Source organism: Solanum stenotomum, unplaced genomic scaffold (genome assembly GCF_019186545.1).
Source record: "Solanum stenotomum isolate F172 unplaced genomic scaffold, ASM1918654v1 scaffold27679, whole genome shotgun sequence".
Taxonomy (NCBI): Eukaryota; Viridiplantae; Streptophyta; class Magnoliopsida; order Solanales; family Solanaceae; genus Solanum; species Solanum stenotomum.
In genome coordinates, this window is record NW_026029621.1 from 20,519 (window position 1) to 27,685 (window position 7,167).

The 7,167-nt window shown below is 33.6% G+C and overlaps 1 pseudogene; it reads left to right on the forward strand.

Moving 5' to 3' along the window:
• The first annotated feature begins 601 nt into the window (after window positions 1–601).
• On the forward strand, window positions 602–4,493 carry LOC125851594 (bZIP transcription factor 17-like; annotated as a pseudogene).
• The last annotated feature ends 2,674 nt before the right edge of the window (window positions 4,494–7,167 follow it).

The window sequence follows — 7,167 nt, forward strand, 5'->3', positions numbered from 1 at the left end:
CCTCAGTATTCATTTGGAAACATTTACACACAGACCATGTATGTAAGTTTACTATACTCGACATTCCAAGCTCAATGGAACCGTCAAATATGAATCTGACTAGGTCTCCTTGACCTGACATTCATGAAAGTCGCAAAAAACTAACACAACACCTAAAAAGGCCGAAACAAGATCAGGACCCCTGATAAATTAACCAACACCTCACCTAGATACGAAATCATCCTCCGAAACCAACAGATTTCTTGGAATTCTGATCTGAGCCCCAAATATTGACCAAAATCAGGCAAAAGCTAAGTGTCAACAATTTTCTAACAAATTTCCTCAAATCCTGAAACTGACTCTAAATCTGAAATTGACAATTCTCATAGACCAGATTCCTTATTCTAGGACTGATAAAATCAATGAAATTCCATACTGACACTCAAAACTCTAAAGACACCAAAAATCACCTTTTAACAACTTTAGCACTTTCAAACTCAGAACTTACAAAATTCATAACTTATGACCAAAGTTCAAAACCAATTCTCAAAACTCAATTAGAAACAACTCGAAGTCAATATCGAGAGGGGCAAATCGGTTAAGTTTATGAAACTTTCCTAAAATGACCAACCGGGTCATTACAAGTACTGATACACTGTGAGTAAGATTAATCTATCTTGGCAGGAAATATTTCATTAACCTCGGGTAGTTGAGGGGAATAATTTCCTTAAGGAAACACTGTGCATTCAGTGGATTCGTTTTATTCTTTGAGAAAAATATTTTGTATATTATTTCTAATTTCTTTCAGATTCTATTTTCTTTACTAGTTTAAAGTTTCTAGTTTTAAAAATACTCTTTAAAATTTGTTAAGTTATTGTTCCATGTATCTTAGCAATATGGATTCAACAACATATTATTCCTTTCATATCATCACCCCTCATAGTTGGTTGCCTATTTTTATTTTCTTGAGTATTATTAGATCATTTTAGAGACTCTTCATGACAAAATCAATTATCATATGATGTCATATACCATTAACCACAAGATATAACTATTTTACTTGATCGATAAGCATACATTCTATATAAGGACATGAAATTTTTTCTCCATCCTATTTTTCAGAAAATGCATGATCTTTAAGATCTTATATTCCATTCAAGTATTCTTTATTGAGTCAGTCAAAAGACACTCATATTTTATTTCTAGAATTGCCCATGACGATCAAGAGATTTTGTTTATTTCTACAATTAATGTAGGATTTGATATGTTAGTAAGAAAACAAGAAAAAAATTAGTCATAATTATATTTCAGATAAAATATCTATTCTATTTATATGTAATTTCACATTTCAAAGATACCAGTTTATCAATTAAAATCTGCATTAAATTTGGGTGAATAAAGATCATCAATCCATTAGAAAGTTACAAATTTTTGATGAACAACTATATGGGACCATTATGATCCTGCACTTCTTGCTTATTTGTTAGACTAGTGCTCTTGATTTAAAAGCACTCAAATAAGCATACATCTTTAACTAGAAAAAATCATTTTTAAAAGATATACTAGTCATTGAACTCTAGATTATGACCTTCTAAGTTTGAAATAAAAAAGCATAGAGAAAATAAATAGAATCAAATATTCTTGGATCAAATATTTACACCCTTTACTTCAATGAAAACTAACAATTTTTCTAAGGTTTAATCATTTAAGAGAGCATTATTGTATTCATACATGCTCTTATTAGTAAAATAAACACTACCAACTAATGAAACAATCTTACAAAATAATTTTCAAAATTCAAGATATGAATTTTTATTTTTAGATATGATATCTACAAAATATAATGGATCAATCTTAATAATATCGAAAAATAAAACTATTAAAGAAAAGTAACTCTCAGTTCATCTCTATTCCTACCCAGTCTCTCTCGAAATGGCTCATTAATTTCTGAAAAATCTTGATATGGCCGATCTACCACCGATGGAAGAAGCGAATTTCATCGGGGAGTTCGACGGTCTTGTAATTCCACCTCTTGACTGTACTTTCTTCGCCCTACACATGACCGTAACATATCAAGAAAATGTCGAAGATTTCCCTATGGAATTTCAAAATGTTAATTTCACGATCGATGACATCATTCTTAACGAATCATTCAATGATGTTTTTCCAAACCCTACCAATGATGATGCATTTCAAAACCCTAGTTGTTTGCCAGACTATCTCGGTTCGAAGATTGGTTTAGAATATGAGAACACCGAAAAAACCTTATTCAGCTTCACATAAGATACCCAAAGTACGGTTGAGCAATCGACATGATATATTTGCTCACATTCCAAGCGAAGGTCATATGAACCCAAATAGATTTAGTTAACCTAAGATTCAACTAATTGGGAGTTCTGATGATGCTTCTGGAATAATCAAATCGACCTCGGAATATTGTCTCAGGGGAGTTCTGGGTTCAAACAAACCAGTACATTTTTCTCCAATTTTAGAAAATAATTCAATAATGGGTGGAGTTGTAGAACAAAAACTCAAATTAGAGGGTGTCAATGCTAATATAAGTAACTATAGCTATTTGTTGAAAAAAAGAAGTGAAGATTCGAATAATGTAAGCAAACACCAAAAATCCACTCTATTTTCCTTGAGTGATAATGTTAATAATGATGAGCACAAAAAGAAGATGGCTTGAAAAATTAGGAACAGGGAAAGTGCTCACTTGTCAAGGAAAAGAAAAAAGCATTATGTTGAGGAGTTAGAGGATAAATTTAGAATACTTCATTCAACAATTCAACACTTGAATGCAAAGTTATCCTATGAAATGGCGGAAAATGCAACTCTAAAGGCACAACTTAGAGGTACTGGTGTACCTCCTCAAGTGCCAGCACCAGCGAGATTTATCCCTATTCTTCTCCATGGATTTCATATACACCACCTTATATGATGAAGCGACAAGGATCTCAAGTGCCATTGGTTCCGATTCCAAATTGGAAATCACAGGCACTAGCGCCAGCACCAAAAAGTAGCAAGAAAGTGGAGAACAAGAAGAGTGAGGTGAAAACAAAGAAGGCTGCTAGTGTTAGCTTCCTTGGTGTGTTGTTATTCATGCTGATCTTTGGTGGGTTAGTTCCTTTATTGAAAGTGAGATATGGAGGTATGCGGGAACCATTTATGAGTGGAGAGTCTTTTGTGAGTGGATTTTATGAAAAACATCATGGAAGAGTTTTGACTATTGACAGGCATGTGAATGGGACTGGTTATTTTGGGAAATACGGTAGAAAAGATCATAGCTTGCATTGTGGCCATGGAGGTCAAGGTGAAAGCAATCAGCAAAATAGCAATAAGGTTGTAGATGAGTTTGTTCATGTGGGCAATGGTAGTGATCCTCAAGCAGCCTCTTTGTATGTCCCAAGAAATGATAAACTTGTTGAGATTGACAGGAAATTGATTATTAAGTCTGTATTGGCAAGTGAGAAAGCAATGGCATCTCATGGAAGTGCTGATAAGAAAAATAGAGAGCCAAGCCTCGTAGTTTCTGGAGATTTATCCCCGTCTATCCTAGGAATCCATCCTCGCCTATATCGAAGTCCTGCAGTGGGAGAATGGGTTCATGGATCTGAGGAGAAAGAGAATGTGAAGGAAACTATGCAGCAGTGGTACCTTGAAGGTGTTGCTGGTAAGTGTTGTTCTATACATACTGACAATTAATTCTTATCTTTGTGATATGAGTGAGCAATTTAAGGACTCCATATCATTTAAATTCATATTTTGATTTTCTTTTTCCTTTCTTAGGTCAAATCTTCTATTCTTGATAGAAATGAATTCCTCTAGCTATTATACCCTAAAAAACATTCAACGGAGGCAAATCTAGTTACTCTTTCAAGTGTTTGCTGTGAGAATTTAGGTTTTTTGAATTGCTTTGAGTCCCTTAATTCTATATCTTAAATAATTGTATCCTCGTCATAGTATATGTTCTAAGCAAATTTGTTGTTTGCAGAAGCCTTTTTTTTCAGTATTTTAATTCATTTTGTGTTCATCTGGGCAGGGCCTTTGTTGAGTTCAGACACGTGTACAAAAGTGTTCGAGTTCGATGCGTCCTTTTCTGCTCCACAATCCATAGTTCCTGTTACCAATGCTAGAGATGTATCTATGGAGAAAGGCATAATGGAACACGTCTCCATAGAAATAGAAGGATCCTCAATGGTCCTCCAGTTTCCCTTTCTAGACCCTCTCACAACATTTCTGAAGAACAAACTAGAACAAATGGAAAGCGAGAGAATGTCAGCAGCAATAAGTCACTTTCTTCCTTGGTAGTATTTGTTCTGGTTGATGGTGATGGTAATGGAATCATGGGTCTGGATTCCGTCTCTCGGATATTCATTGTTGTGCTTATTGATAGTGTCAACTATATCACATATTCTTGTATGCTTCCATTTATTGGTAGTGTTCATGTAGCAGAAGCATCATCGAAAAACAATGTTGTAGATACCGTAAGATCTACTAATAGTCCTCATTAACTTATGAGGCGTGATGGTTGTCTTCTTTATGTGTCATATGTTTCTGCAATAATAACACATTATCTCTCTTTAATTATCAGAAGAAGAAACCGAACAATCCTTTAAATTATATGTATTATGTCTCTACGCTCTATATTTACTCAAAAAGGACAATTGTAGTAGGCAATATATTCCTTACATTAGCAAATAACTAGAAAATATTTTACTTTCTCCTAAATGATATGACATCTTACCTGGGAAAATCAAAGCTTTGAATGTCAGTGAATTAAGCAATTAAGTGTAGAAATGTTATACAACTACACACCTAGCAGAAAAAGAAAAGAAAGGATCAAAGAAGAGAACACATGACCATAGATGAAAATTGAGGTATTTTCGTAAGTTGTGGTATGTTTTGTTTAGTTGTGTGTGTTTTTTTTCCAGCTTGACCATGACCATAGTGAACAACTCAACAACAATATAGTTTATGTGTCTCAAGTCCTTAAACTCTACTTCTCTCTTCTTTTGGATGGAGGCAATGTATGAATCATTAAAAATATTATGCTTTCAAATTGATGGAACAATTGAGCCAAGTTTAATAACTCCCAACACCTCTGATATAAGATTATGGATAAAGAGACAACAACTCTTCCTCTATAAATAACCTCCATGAATAGTTCATGTATTTTTTTAAAAACTATCTTAGATAATTTATTCTTAAAATATGCTAAGGGGTGGCATCACTTTTGAAGGTGGCCTCCCTTCTTAACCTCCAAAGTTTTCCCATGTTCTAAACAAGCAGGCATATTCAACTCCTTAATTAGGTTAGTCATTTGAGAAATCACATCATAAAAATTATGTGTCATTAATGTATAAAGAAATACAATTTTGTAAAGATAGATATCAAATCAAGCTGAAAGTCTGAATAATTAAACGCATCAGCTAAAACTCAAGCAATTAGTTGTTGTCCAGTTGCATATATGGACTAAAGCTCGAGCAAGTATTGCAATGATGGTTGATTTTGGTACTACTATTCCATGCCTATGTTCTTTCAAAATCTGTCCGAAAATTGAACTTGCAATTCCTTTTGACATGTTACTAGATAGATTGCAAGATTTTGCGAGTTAAAAAGAATCCTTAAGTTAGTTGCAAATCTTTCTTTTTGAGATGGTAACAAATTTTGTTGATTGAATGTTTATTGTGCGATCTTAGGACTCTAATTAAGTGGTAATCCAATACTTTTTTCTCATCAAAACATTCTACTCTACTTCAACAAAGTTTTTAGAAGTTTGGCTTTACCTTTGAGAAAATTTATTACTTCCTTGAAATTTCTAAGTGGATTTTCTACTTGAAGAACATTAGATACATCACATGTCACACTTCTACTTTTACCAATTAGTTGTTGTCTAGCTATATACAAAATCAAGCTTTGAAGTGGCTTCATTTGAAGTCCGACTGAAAATTTCATGTACACCTCCTCATCTAAATCTCCTTGTAAAAATGCATTATCCACATCCACTTGAAATACTTCTCAATTCTTTTTGATGTTATAGACAAGATACACCTAATTGTAGTCATTTTAACCACCGGTTAAAAAATTTCATTCAAATCTATTCCATCTCTTTGTATATCGCCTCAAATTACCAATCGAGATTTGAGTATTTCCACTCTTCCATCTGAATGTTTCTTGATTTTATACACCGATTTACAAGGTAATGTCTTTCTCCCATGAGGTAACTCCACAACCTCCCAAGATTTGTTTAATTCAAGCGCTCTAATTTAGGCATGACATTTTGTCAACCTCGGTGCGTATAACTTGGGTGTAGCTAGTAGGTTTGAGAGGGAATTTATGAATTCTTGATTTGTGGAAGACAAACTGGAAAAAGAAAACTAAGGAGGAGTAACAGAGGAAACAAAACAAGAACTTGTGACATTGCTGAGTTGCAAAGCGTTGCAGATCTAATCTTTTAGATAACTAAGTGTTTTATGAGACCTATAAGATTTTTTAAGAATATTTTCTATGACCATAAGTGAAACTGAAGGTGAGGGAATGCTATCAGGAATAATAGGAGAAGATGGAGATTTAAAGGTACTAGGGTAATGATCATCAGAAAAAAGTAGACTTAGTGATAGGTAAATAGGAATAGAATAGTTCTCTGTGGATAGATTATGAGGAACTAAAGTAGGCACAGGATCCTTAGGACCGACACTGTGATCTTTTGGTAGAAAAGATTCGAAACATTCACCAAATTTAGTAGGGGCAAAAGGAAATATGTTTTCGTGAAATATCACATCTCTTGAAACAAAAAATAACTTGGTTTAAAGATAAAGTAACTTAAAACCTTTCTTTCCATGAGGATATCTTTAAAACACACATGACACAACTCTAGGTTCTAACTTTTTCCTATGAAATGAAAGAGTGGAAGCGAAACACAAACAACCAAAACACTTAAGACTCTGATAATTTGGTTTAGACGTAAAATAAATCTTATAAGGTGTTTTGTATTTGAGAACTTTGGAAGGAAACCTATTCAAATAGGTTTTTGTTAAAACACAATCACCACAAAACTTAATAGGTAAATGTGATTGAAAAAGAAGCGCTCTAGATGTTTATAATAGATGCTTGTGTTGCCTTTTCACAACTCCATTTTTTTATGGAGTGGAAACACAAGTTGTTTGGTGAATGATGCCTTGAGAA